Source organism: Xyrauchen texanus, chromosome 13, assembly GCF_025860055.1.
Source record: "Xyrauchen texanus isolate HMW12.3.18 chromosome 13, RBS_HiC_50CHRs, whole genome shotgun sequence".
NCBI lineage: Eukaryota > Metazoa > Chordata > Actinopteri > Cypriniformes > Catostomidae > Xyrauchen > Xyrauchen texanus.
Genome location: NC_068288.1, coordinates 13,552,525 through 13,566,913, shown reverse-complemented (window position 1 = coordinate 13,566,913; position 14,389 = coordinate 13,552,525).

Here is a 14,389-nt window from a genome sequence, read left to right as displayed (position 1 = left end):
CGGGGTAGTGGTATGTAGTCATCCCTACTGGCTTCCCGAGCAAAAAATTTGTTTGGGAAGAATTAGATGCAATGCTCGATATGGGGGTAACAGAAGAATCGGACAGTGATTGGTCCAGCCTAGTCATCCTTATCCATAAGAGCGATGGGTCAGTTTGGTTCTGCGTGGATTACAGAAAAGTCAATGCGCTGTCTAAATTTGATGCATTCCCAATGCCTTGTATTGATGAACTGCTCGATTGGTTGGGCACAGCTTGCTTTTATTCGATGCTGGATTTGACAAAGGGATATTGGCAGATCCCCTAAATGCCAATGTTATGCAAAAAATTTAAAAACAGCCTTCTCCACACCATTTGGCTTACATCAATTTGTGACACTTCCGTTCAGTTTGTTCGAGGCCCCTGCAACATTTCAGCGCCTTATGGACTGAGTTGGCTTGCACCGCTGCCTATATGGATGACATCAGCAGCAGCATATGCAGCATCTGAAGGCTGTTCAGAGGTCGCTTCAATAAGCAGGACCCACAGCAAACCCCAAGAAGTGTGCAATTGGATGGGTGGAGGTATGGTATCTGGGGTTCCACTTGGATCAAGGGCAGGTGCGCCACCAAATTAATAAGACCAAAGTGGTTGCGGGTTGCACAAGACCCAAGACCAAAAAGGAGGTGAGACAGTTCCTGGGGCTGGCTGGCCATTATAGAAGATTTGTGCCTAATTATTTGGATGTCACCAGCTGGCAGACTGACCTCACTAAAAAGGGAGCTCCAGACCCGGTCCAGTGGACGGAGCAGTGAAAACAGGCATTTACACAGGTGAAAGCTGCACTTTGCGGCGGGCCATTATTACATGCACCTAATTTCTCTCTCCACATTTGTTGTACAGATGGACAGTTTGGACAGGGGGCTGGGGGCAGTGCTCTTGCAGGTGGTGGAGGAGAAGGAGCAGCCGGTACTGTACATTGGTCGCAAGTTATCGCTGAGTAAGACTAAGTACAGCAACATTGAAAAGGAATGTCTGGCCATCAAATGTGCAGTTCTCACCCTCCGATACTATCTGTTGGGCTGGGCCTTCACCATCTGACCACGCACCACTTCAGTGGCTTCACTGTATGAAGGATACTAATGTGCGCATCACGCGGTGATATCTGGCTTTACAGCCTTTTAAGTTTGAGGTGGTCCACAGACCGGGGGCGTGGATGGCTGTTGCTGACTTTCTCTCCAGAAATGGAGGGAAGGGGGGCAGTCCAGATGGCTCCCTGGCCTGAGTCGGGTGGTGGGGGTATGTGGAGGTGGAGTTGTGGTTGAGCATTTGTTCGGTTGAGTGAGAAAGATGTATGGGTGCACACACCTGAGCACAATATGTATAACACCTGTCTCTGATTGCAGTGAGCAATGGCGAGAGCAATATAAGGAGGAACCATGCCAGAGACTGGGAGAGAGAGAGTCGCACCAAGCTGTCTCTGTGTTATTTGCTGGAAAGCTATTTTAAGTTACTGTTAAAGACTGACCTTTTTTAGTTTTTAGTCACATTTCCTGTTTCCTCCTTTACCCCACAAATGAACCCTGTTACATCCACTTTTGTAATTTTTACTTTTTACCACGGACGGAATGCACCAATTACCTCTTCCTATTGTTTGAATTGTGCATCAAAATGACCAATGAAAAAATGTGGCTCTCTGATTAACAAGTATCTCCACTGGTCTTGAGAAGTGTCCATCAAAACCATGTATGTTCTGGCCTTATGTTTTGAAGAGTGTCAACTAAATTACCTCAGCTGTCCGGCTGAAGTGTAGGGAAGAGATTGCCTACATTGCACTTGCTCTGCATTTTCCCTGACATCCAAACCCATTCATGCATGAACAATGTCAGGTGGCTTTAAAAAGTAGACTGTACCAGCCATATACAGTTGCCAGACTTCCATCTTCGCAAAACCATGAGTGAAAGCTAATTCTGACATGTCATTTATGGGTTGGACCCAGAAAACTCGTCTCAAAACCGAACTATCCATTCAACAACCGGACAAGAATCCCCAGACATAAACTGATGGTAAGTGAAGGGTCAGATTATATACAAAAAGACATTCTCTAGCAATCGACAACATACTAACTGAGTTCTAGGAACACAAACTTTTAGACTTGAGTCTGTAACCGAACATGCACCATTGGAACCCATGATAAGAAAACAACATACATCCACGTTCGCTAACAAAAATGTCCAATTACATGTAAGTTCAATTCAAATATTGAACAGTTCACTAACAGATGTGTAATGATAGAGTTCTATTTATGGTGTTAAAGGTGACTAATTATGTTATTCTTGATTGATTTTGTAAGATTGTTTATGAGAATAAGAGTTTTTCCATGCTCTTGAAAATTAAATTTTTTGTAGATACATGCCTTTCATCAGACAGCGACAATATTCAAGTATGTGACAAGAATATTACATGAACATCTTTTAAATATTGCAATATTGTAAATTTTGCCTCAGTTAGGACATGGAATATCAATGGCTAGAGTTAAATCCTCATTCCCAGTGCACGCACTCCAGAAAAACAAGTAATTAACGCTGACACTGTTACTCATTTAATGTATTTACCTTCATATGTAGAATGAATGAATGTAGATCAAACAGAACTTTTTACTATGATTGACATTTCCTTAGAGTCTAATACTGATCATGTACACTGTCAAGACCAACATATTAACATAGTCAGATAAAATTATCACTGTTGGTATTGCAGTGTTTCTAACATTTCTACAATGTACTCCCTGTGATACTAACTTCTTAGTTACTGTTTTCACCTCTACAGTGCCCTGAATCTAAAAAAAATTATTAATATTATTCAAATGAATCACATTGATTTAACTTGGAGTATATGTACTGCAGGGGTTCTTACTTATGTTCAACAGTCGCTGCGAGCTTCAATCTACTTTTAATAGTAGCCATGCCTTGAGAGCACCAACTTGATCAAGAGAATCACAATGTTATACAGTGTTTTAAAGTTAATTATTATAACTGTGGAAGGGTGCTGGGGCAACAAACCTTGTTGTATTAAGAAATAGACTCACACACAGTCTTCTGTTTTCCAGGGTGCAACTGACTTAGATTGAACCAGGGTGACCATACTATTAAAGGGATAATTCATCCAAAAATGAAAATTCTGTCATTATTTGCTCACCATCATGATATCCCAGGTGTGTATGACTTTTTTTCTTCACCAGAACACATTTGAAGAAAAACAGAAAAATATCTCAGCTTAGTAGGTATACAGAATACACACCTGGAATATAATATATTCCAGGTGTTAAACTATACCTTTAAGTCGCCATGTTGGATTTGGTTGTTCAGTATCAATGATTTGCTTTGAAAGTGAATGACAGCTTAAATTTTAGTCTATAGTGATTGTATAACTTCAGAAGGAACAGTGAACAAGATTTGATATTGATCACAATAGGGTTTTTTGTGTTGTTTTTGTTGTTTTTTAACTTCATATCATGAAGTTGGGGCAGTGGTGGCTCAGTGGTTGAGGCTCAGGGTTACTGACCAGAAGGTCAGGGGTTCAAGCCCCAGCACGACCAAGATGCCACCATTGTGTCCTTGAGCAAGGCACTTAACTCCAGGTTGCTCCGGGGGGATTGTCCCTGTAATAAGTGCTACTGTAAGTCGCTTTGGATAAAAGTGTCTGCCAAATGCATAAAGGTAAATGAAGCCATATGTGTTTGGAAAACATGATGGACAGTAAATGATGACAGAATAAAATTTTTTGGGTGAACTATTCCTTTAAGGTCTGAACAAGAGGCTTACCTGGATGCTCAGGATGTTACATTGAGCCAGAAACACAACAGAATATAGACAGACATTCAGATTTTATATTCATCTTATTTTTATTGGAAAGGAATTAATTAACGTTTGGAATTAATACGAATGAAGAGATATTATTTAATTTGGCATAAGCCCCATCCTACGGTTCAGCACTCAGATACTTGCTTGAACTGTCAGATCCTGCCAGAAAGACAATTACGGCGGGGGAGAGGACCTTACCCCAATGGCAGGATGGGACCTAAACTGGTGGTTATGGGGCGGAGGGGGGTGAAAACAATGGATGCATATGAGCGATGAAAGACAGCTGTGCAGAGTTTAGAAAGCAGAGGCTGGATTGTATTTGGATGAGATGCCTGAATTGAATGAATGAGTAAAGATCCTGAGTCTTCCTGCTAGAACTATGTTTATGCTTCCATCGGCGACATGACTGTTAACCAATAGCAAATGCATTCTTCCTGCTGCACACTGCAGGAAGAGGGAAAGCATGAAATTAATAACATATAAGAATAGCCTGTCACTTCAGATGTTTGCAAAATGGTCTATTACATCAGGATTCTTCTCAGAACTGTATATTTGCATGTCAGATACCTGGAAATGCAAAGGACAGCCAAAACACAGGTCAGTAATCACGGAATACTAGATACAACCAACAAAATATTGCCCCCAGCACACTAATAGCAACATTTTTAAAAACTATCAAGCCAATCAAGTGGCACATCACATACAAGACACCAATTACATCCACATACAGAAACATCAGAACAAATAATCATACCAGACACAAGTCTTGATATATGTGATTATCCATGCCCAGGAACTTGCTGGGGAGCTTATGACCTACTTTCCCTAGTAACAAATATTTTTGACCAGACACAGCATGATTTTATTCATTTTTAAGTCACTTTCAAATGTGACATTAACCACATATAGTCTCAATAAATGGACAGAGTCTTTGTTTACACGCTAATTGAAAGCATTCAGAGTGGTCAATGGAGAGACCCTTGGTGTTTAACTTAGACCTCAGTGTGCTGCCTGTCAATATTAATGATAAACCTAACTCTTAAAAACCTGTATTCTTTCAATTATTACTGTTCATGTCTTTTAAACATCAGATTCCTGCCTCTAAACTCTGGCCAGCCTCCCTGACAGGCTCGTCTGTCGCTCACTGTATTCCTACACGGCTGACCGTGACTGGCCCCACTTTCAGCATTTATCTCCCTCTCCATCCTTTCTTCCACCACAAAGATCCCTTCTTTTTTCCCTACGCTCACTGCTGTATCCGCTTTCTACATGTGGCAAATGATTGCCCGGGTAAAGGTATTTTCTGTTTCAATCTTGCATTTTCCCAAAGGGGAACAAAAGGGACAAGCTCAGTGCAGCTGGTTTCACTGAGAAAATGTCACAGAATTGCCTCATTCCTCGGCAGATTAGCGATTGCATACAATCCAGTGCTAAGTGCTATTGTGTGCCTCAATTTGGCCATTATACTTTGTCTTTTTCCATTTAGAGCACCCCTACCCAATTAAAGTAATACAGACTCCAATACCTGCTCCCAATTAAATCTGGGCGGTTTTACCTGCCTTGATGCTGCTGACCATGGATTCTTACCACTTAGCCGCATTCATTAGGCCTATTCATACTGAAGGGGTTGATGACAAGGATTCAAGGCTTACGTGATCGAACCCAAACACCCCCTTGCCTTATACACACATGCACACACTCTCTCATGCTGTCATTCACTCATAGTACTCAGAGAGTTGGCTGTGGAAAAAAACAAGGAGAGCGTCAGATGGTGACACTCATTTTTTGTCCTTTCTTTTCTCTCTCGTGTGGATATTTTCCCGCCTGTTCCTGGTTTTGTTTCACAGGTAGCCAGGTTTTTTCAAGCTCATTGTGTTCTTTCTTAAAGCCTTTGCTGTGCAGCTTGCTTGGCAGCGTCCAAAAGCCGCATCGCACAATGAGAAGGCCTCTTCAGGCCACTGAGTCGATTGACAAATCCAAAGTGTTAAAAGTTGACAAAAGCCAGGCGGGGAACTCTGTCAGCAGCACTTGGGGAAACTGTCAGTCTGATGGCCCTGCCATTTCACCCCGAACACGCTAGCCAGGTTCACAAAAGCCATTATTCAGTCTTTTGAAAATTATACTTATTTCAAGAAACAGATTAGTTATATTGGCATTCTCATAGATCTCTTGAAATATATATATATATATATATTTCTGATTCTTACATTGCAGAGCAATGCCACGCTATACCAAGATACAGCAAGCTGATGGATGTAGCCAATGGTTGATTTACTTAAAGGCAAACTTCTTCAGCACTGCGTGTACACACATGCGGCAGGATCACTTGACTATTATCTGTAAATCATATCAGTGACGATTATTTTTCTGTTGTGGTTGCTGCTGTTGTCTGTTTCCTCTATAAAGCAAAGCCAGTTGACCATGACTTACTTCCAAGCTTGTGTTCAGAGAAACTGTCTTTATGTGAAATAACAGGGGGGAATAAGGACATTTCCTGCATGGGAAAATTTGCCCATGCTCTTCCAATCCCCTCACCACCTCCCCCTTCTGTCCACAACAGCCCCTCTAACCACTCCACAGTTCAGATGAGAGATACAACAGAGAGTCTCTTTCATGAGAAAGAGGAAGGAGAGAGGGGAGATAAAGATAAAAACAAGAAAGTAAATGCAGACCACATGTCTTCATTAGGAGAAATGGAGCTCTGGAATCTAAAAGCTGACTTTGAGCTATATAGATTTACAGACTAAGGCACAGGAGAGAAGATCATGGGATGAGAGTAATATGGAGGTTTCTTCACATTGCAGTTTTCAAATTAATGCACATCCAAACAGGTCAATTCAGGAAATAGGTGGCTGCAGGGTTGAACAGTACTTTAGCATACGGAAGAGCTTATTAACCCATCAATGCTAAGAGCAACATCTGAACCTTTGTCAAATGAAAACATTTAGCTTTGAATTAGCTTGTTTACTCACCCTTTAAGTATTTTGAGTATGAATTTGGTGTGCCACCAACAGAATACCCACTTATCATATAACATATTACTATTAGCATGTCAAACAGTGGCCATGCCAGCTCAAGTGCTTGCTGACATCAAAGCAAAAGGAGGATATACCAAATACTAAATTTTTTATATTTTTCAATTCAGTCAATTTCAGTCAAACTGGTATGCTGATAATATAATTTATAATTGTACATAATTATCAAAACTATAATTAATAATAAATATGTATTATTTTAAATATGATTTAATATTTCATTATATATATATATATATATATATATATATATATATATATATATATATAGTAAGCTTTTTCACAAGTGGATTCAATATTTTTAACCCCACTGTAGATAAGTTCTCTTTTGTAGGAAATGTTTTCCATGCTAAAAATGCTACACCAATTCTCACTTGAAGTAAGCTGCACTATACCTTTTATTTATTGTGCATTTATATTGAATATTGTAGCATTACTGAACTGAATATCTATATTGCATGTTAGCATTAGTACTGTTAACCTATGTCATGTTAGGTCTTGCTGTCTTAGTTCGTTTAATTCTGCAGGTCACCACACAGCTATTTGTTGAATGGTATTAGCATTAGCACAACTTGTGACATGAGCCAGATTTTAATTAATTTCACACATGCAGTGCAGAGTTGACCCTGTGACAACGGGACATGAGGCATCCCCTAATCATCATATGCCCTGTGACATCATCCACGGACCTGGCAAACCATAGAAAAAGAGAGAAATGGAGGTGGTTTAGCATGGATACAAAGTGCCAATTTATCACCATAAGCAAATCCCAACCTGGGACCATAGCCCCCAGCAGAATTAATTGGCTCACTCGCTGTCTGTGAAGTGCTGTTTTAATGGGCAGGCTACCCCAGAGATGCTCTCAAACCCTGCTTCTCCAAACCACGTGAATGTCTGTTTGATCGCTTTTGAAAGTCTGATTCATGAACCTGGAAGTTTTTTACTTCAGGCCTACACAGGAATTCCTTTTGGCCATCTGTACACTAAAGTGCTCTCTCTCTCTCTCTCTCTCTCTCTATATATATATATATATATATATATATGTGTGTGTGTGTGTGTATATTAGGGCTGTTAATAACGTGCGATAAATTTTACAAAAATAACGCGTTAAAAATTTTTACGCAATTAATCGCAATGCTTTCCTGAGAAATACCTGAGAAATGCAAGCTTGTAGTACCACCTGTTTACTCCAGAGGGTAGTAAGTGAAGCTTCAGCTGTGTGAGCAACACACAGTTATACAGTAAAGAAAACACTTCAGCAGTCAACAACACAAACATGCGTTATGTTCTTGCGTTCAAAACACTTGAAGGAGTGCAAATGCGAACTAAGGGATCTCAAGATGTGTTTAAAGATCGAGTATTAAACTATATTTAACTTGACACAGTGACCTAAACATTTAACTTTTATGACGCAACACACCCGAGACGTGACACATGTCTGACGCAGGTCGTTTGGTCTTTACCTCACAAATATTTAATTACCAACAAGGTTAAGGAGGTGTCATTTAAACTCTTACACCGTTTTTACCCAGTCAATCTTTATTTAAGAAACATGCTCCCTGAAATAGATCCGCTCCTTCTGTAATGCTGTAGATGAATCTGCCCCTCACCTTTTTTGGGAATGTCCACGCTGTAGTGTTTTGGAGAAAATTTTGTTTGTTTGTACGTACCTCTATTTTAACTAGTTTTACTTTGCTTTATAGAGACGTTTTATTTGGTTTCCACAGTTTTGATCATTTAAAACATGAATATATACTGATTAATCTGTTTATTTTTCTTGCCAAGTTTTTATACATAAGTGTAAATTTATGTCTAATAAAGCCCCATTTGCATAAAAAAATAAAGCCCCATACCGACCTCGCCCTGAGAGCGACGAAGGTCACAGCGCAAGCGCTCGGGCAGGCGATGGCCACGCTAGTGGTCCAGGAATGTCAACTGTGGCTGAACATGGTCGAGATGCGTGTAGCCGACAAGACTCGCTTCCTCAACGCCCCTGTCTCCCAGTTCGGCCTCTTCAGCGACACCGTCGAGGACTTTGCCCAGTAGTTCTCCATGGTAAAGAAGCAGACGGAGGCCATCTCTCACATCATGCCTCGCCGCAAGCCTGCCGCCACGGCCCATGCCCCGTCTGCTCGCCAAGTGCGTCCTCCCGCGGCCAGAAGACAAGCTCCTGATCCGCCTCAACCCAGGCCCAGCTCTCAGCCCCAGCGTCGAGCAAACCGCAGGAAGCGCACGCCCCCTGCCTCACGGACCCCCTCGAGGACCCGGAAGGCTCCCAGGCGCTCCTGAGACAACGCACCCAGAGTCCAAGAAGTTAGCTCCGGAGGTGGTAAGACCGCTCCATCCCCCGGTGGAAGGCCGGGAGGAGAATCCTTTGTTTTTTCATTTGCCGTACCAAAATTCTCAATAAGAGCTATTTCCTTTGTCTCTGGGGCATATGGCCCGCAAATGCCGTTCTCACGGCACTCTGCTTTCAGGCCTCAACAGTCCTGGCTCCATGGACGTGGTGTCCCCACCTTCAGCCCCATGACTGTTCCCCGGCCGGCCGGTTCAGACGAGTCCAGAGGACGCCAGCATCAGACCTCCTCCTCAGTCACGAACCCGCCCCCTGCCGGGAGCGCGGAGCAAGGTAAGTGCTTTGAGATTATTCTCAGCACCAGAGCCTCGGGACGCCACGTTGCCTCCCGACGCCACGTTACCTGTTCCACACTGCTTCGAAGCCCCGCCGGGTACGTCCAAAAAACCCGTCCCTTTGGTGCCCCTAGCACGGAGTTTAGAGGCATGGCTTTCACTGCCCAACCCGTCACGCTGGCTGCACTGGACCATTCGACTCGGTTACGCAATTCAGTTTGCCAGGTCTCCGCCCCCCTTCGTGGGCGTACATTTTTCCGCAGTACACGGCCAACATGCCCATTCCCTGCGTGAAGAAATCCCCTCCCTTCTATTAAAGGACGCGATAGAGCCTGTCCCTCCAACCGAAACGAAGAAGGGTTTCTACAGCCCTTACTTTGTTGTACCCAAGAAAGGCGGCGGCTTACGACCGATCTTGGACCTGCGAGTTGTCAATCGGACCTTGTCCAAACTCTCGTTCGCAGCGGTAGACCTGAAGGACGCATACTTCCACGTCTCAATTTGCCCTCGACACCGACCCTTCCTACTGTTCGCGTTCGACGGCCAGGCGTATCAGTACAAAGTCCTCCCCTTCGGCCTGTCTCTGTCCCCTCGCGTCTTCACGAAAGTCGCAGAGGCAGCTCTTGTCCCGCTCCGAGTAGCCGGCATATGCATACTCAATTACCTCGACGACTGGCTCATACTGGCTCACTCTCGAGAGTTACTATGCGCACATAGAGACTAGGTGCTCAGGCACCTCAGCCGTTTGGGGCTTCAGGTCAACTGGGAAAAGAGCAAGCTCTCCCCGGTCCAGAGCATCTCTTTTCTCGGTCTGGAGTTAGACTCAGTATCAATGACAGCACGTCTCTGCAACGAGCGTGCTCAGTCAGTGCTGAAATGCCTCGCTTCCTTCAAGCCAGGCGCCGTGGTCCCGCTAAAACGTTTCCAACAGCTCCTGGGGCATATGGCATCCTCCGCGGCGGCCGCGCCGCTGGGGTTGATGCATATGAGACCACTTCAACACTGGCTCCGGACTGGAGTCCTGAGACGAGCATGGCGCCGCGGCATGCACAACCTAAAAGTTACCTCTGCCTGCCGCCAGACCTTCAAACCCTGGACAGACCTTTGCTTTCTAAGGACTGGAGTACCCTTGCAGCAGGTGTCCCGACACGTTCTGGTCACGACCGACGCCTCCAAATTGGGTTGGGGCGCCGTATGCAACGGGCGCGCAGCCGCAGGCCGGTGGAACCGAGGCCCGCTGCGCTGGCACATCAACTGCCTAGAGCTGCTGGCTGTTTTTCTGGCCCTGCAGAAGTTTCTTCCGTTAATTCGGCACAAAGACGTCTTAGTCAGGACAGACAGCACCACGGTCATAGCCTACATAAACCGCCAAGGCGGAGTACGCTCCCTCCACATGTCACAGCTCGCCCGTCGTCTCCTCCTGTGGAGTCAGCAGCGACTGGAGTCACTGCGCCACTCACATCCCCGGCAACCTCAATGTGATGGCGGACGCGCTGTCAAGACAAAGCTTGCCCGGCGGAGAGTGGAGACTCCACCCCCAGTCGGTCCAGCTGATTTGGGACCGGTTCGGCAAGGCCCAGGTAGACCTGTTTGCCTCCCAAGAAACCTCCCACTGCCCGCTCTGGTATGCCCAGTCAGAGGCTCCCCTCGGGGCAGATGCGCTGGCACACAGCTGGCCCACGGGGCTGCGCAAGTACGCATTTCCCCCGGTGAGCCTTCTTGGACAGGTGCTATGCAAGGTCAGGGAGGACGAGGAGCAAGTCATTCTGGTAGCCCCCTACTGGCCTACCCGGACTTGGTTTTCGGACCTCACACTCCTCACGACAGCCCCTCCCTGGCGAATTCCCCTGAGGAAGGACCTTCTTTCTCAGGGACGGGGCACGCTCTGGCACCCGCACCCAGACCTCTGGAACCTCCACGTCTGGCCCCTGGACGGGATGCGGAAGATCTAGTCGGTCTACCATCTGCCATCGTAGATGTAATCAATCAAGCCAGAGCCCCCTCTACCAGGCATCTTTACACCCTAAAGTTGCATCTGTTCGCGGACTGGTGTTCTTCCCGAGCCGAAGACCCGCAGAAGTGTGCAGTTAGGTCAGTGCTCGTGTTTCTTCAGGAGAGGCTGGAGAGGAGGCTGTCCCCCTCCACCCTCAAGGTGTATGTCGCCGCTATCGCGGCCCACCACAACACGGTAGACGGAAAGTCTCTTGGTAAGCACGACTTAATCGTCAGGTTCCTAAAAGGTGCCCGGAGGATAGCTCCCTCCCAGCCTAACCTGTTCCCCTCCTTGGATCTCTTGGTCGTCCTTACGGGACTCCAGAGACCCCCCCTTCGAGCCGCTTGATTCAGTTGGACTCAGGGCCCTCTCCCTCAAGACCGCCCTGCTGATCGCGCTCGCTTCCATCAAGAGGGTCGGGGACCTGCATGCGTTCTCTGTTAGCGACGCTTGCCTGGAGTTCGGTCCGGCAGACACTTTCGTGATCCTAAGACCGCGACCGGGCTATATGCCCAAGGTTCCTAGCACACCCTTCAGGGATCAGGTAGTGAACCTGCAAGCGCTGCCCCGGGAGGAGGCAGATCCAGCCCTTTCACTGCTGTGTCCAGTACGTGCCTTACGTATCTACCTGGACCGCACACAGAGCACTAGACGCTCTGAGCAGCTCTTCGTCTGCTTTGGGGGATAGCAGAAATGGAATGCTGTCTCCAAGCAGAGACTCGCCCACTGGGTTGTCGACGCCATTTCCCTGGTTTATCACACCCAGGCCGTGCCCCCCCCTTTGCGGGTCCGAGCCCACTCAACCAGGAGTGTTGCGTCCTCATGGGCACTGGCTAGGGGCACTGCCCTAGCAGACATCTGTAGAGCAGCGGGCTGGGCAACACCTAACACTTTTGCGAGATTCTACAATCTCCGAGTTGAGTCAGTATCGTCCCGTGTTCTCTCAGGTACCAAGCCCGTAGAACTTGGTGGCACGCCCACGATCTGACCAGGTGAATCGCTTGCATCTAGCGCCCTTCCCCTAACCAGGGGAAACAGTGCGCCTTCATTCCCAGGAGATCTCAGGTTTGGGACACTGGTTGATTCCTCCCTAGCCCTCGTGGGTCGCAGTTCAGCGGAGGAACTCGCCGATCCAAGCCACTGCGGGTACCGCAAGCTACCCTGCACTGATATAGGTGCTCCACAGGTAAGGCCTCCTTCAGACTCCCCCTGTGTGTAACGCCACGGTTCTGTCCCCTCTGGCGAGTGGACTCCCGTGCTTCCCTTAGGCAGCCACGGCTGCCTCAGTTGCCCTGCTGTATTTTCCCCCCTGTATAGGCTGGATCCACCACCGCACCGACTTTTCCACATAGGCCCTAAGTCAGGCCTCTGATGGTTTTGCCACTTAAACTGGCCTCCCCTCTCGGGTAGGCATGGCCTCTGCAGGGTCTTCTCCGCCCTGAATAAGGGCTAAGACCCCCTTCCCTCAATGCGTGTAAGGGCCCCGGCCTAAGTTGCTCTATGCGAGAAACATAGAGAGAAAAGAGGCCCGGCCAGGCTTGGCCCGTTCCCAGGTTGGCGGCCAGCACCTTGTTCCCCCCTCCAGGGTAACAATAAGGAATCCTGATGGTTTAAATGGGGCATTGGGAAAGGGTACGTGCAGCCTGATACAGTAGGTCGTCCTGCACGTAAGAATACCTGCTCGCTCCTGTATCAGCAGTTCACATACACAGCTCAGCACATGGCACTTTTATAAGTGGACCCCTAGTGTCGCTTCTCTGACACAACGTGGAGAGAGCGACAGAAGGGGAACATCTAGGTTACATATGTAACCTCCGTTCCCCGATGGAGGGAACGAGACGTTGTGTCTCCCCGAGCCACTGTTGTGGCCGGACCATTTCTGGCTCCTCAGAAAAATCCTGAATGAACTCCCGTATTTGTGCCGCTTAAATACCCGTATGTCCGGGGGCGGGACATGCAAATACTGGTTGCCAACTCTCATTGGCCTTTTTTCATAGTTCAGAGGTGAATATCGGCGCTCAAGAGAGACCCCTAGTGTCACTTCTCTGACACAACGTCTCGTTCCATCCATCGGGGAACGGAGGTTACATACGTAATCTAGACGTATTGTGTATACACTATGTGGCTTGTTTCTAAAAAAAAAAATTTAAAAAGTCTGACGCAGCTGTACATTGACGGTCCTTAAACAAGCCCTCATAATAAATCTCCAACTGATTGACAAATTCACTTGTGTAATGGATTGCTGTGAACTGTGTGTCAATGATTGACTTATGATCAATAATATGGTAGTACAATACATTGTATTCTAAAGCCGCTTTTTGTATTGTCTTATCAATGATTAACTCTTCTGCCACAAGAATGTAATGCATTTTAATTATCTGAATATTTTTTTATATTTAAAGATAACTATGTATAATTATTTCATCATTATATATTGAATTATTGTTATATGAGGGGCTTTCTCAGCAAATATTTGTATATGCGATTAATCGTGATTAATTAATAGGGACACCATGTAATTAATTTGAAATTTTAATCGATTGACAGACCGAGAGGTAAAGCGGTAAGGGCACTTAAATCTGAGCTAAATTGTGTCTAACACCTGTCTCTGCACAGATTGGTCCTGCACAAAAGCGACGAGATGGAAAGTGTGAGGGGGGGAAAGGCTGTGGCCCATCCCATCCTCAGGGGATTTCCCAAAGGGGATTTCCCTTTGGATCAGTCACGAGACAAAACCCTCAAGTATGCCTTCGACCAAGTGAGAGTGATCGATGGTCAACAGCTCCAGCCAGGTGTCACACTTTCATTTCGTGCAACATACAACCCAGCTCTTAATACCGTGGAGCCGCAGGGAAATGGTGTTCCAGGCGGCTCGTTATAATCCAATGGC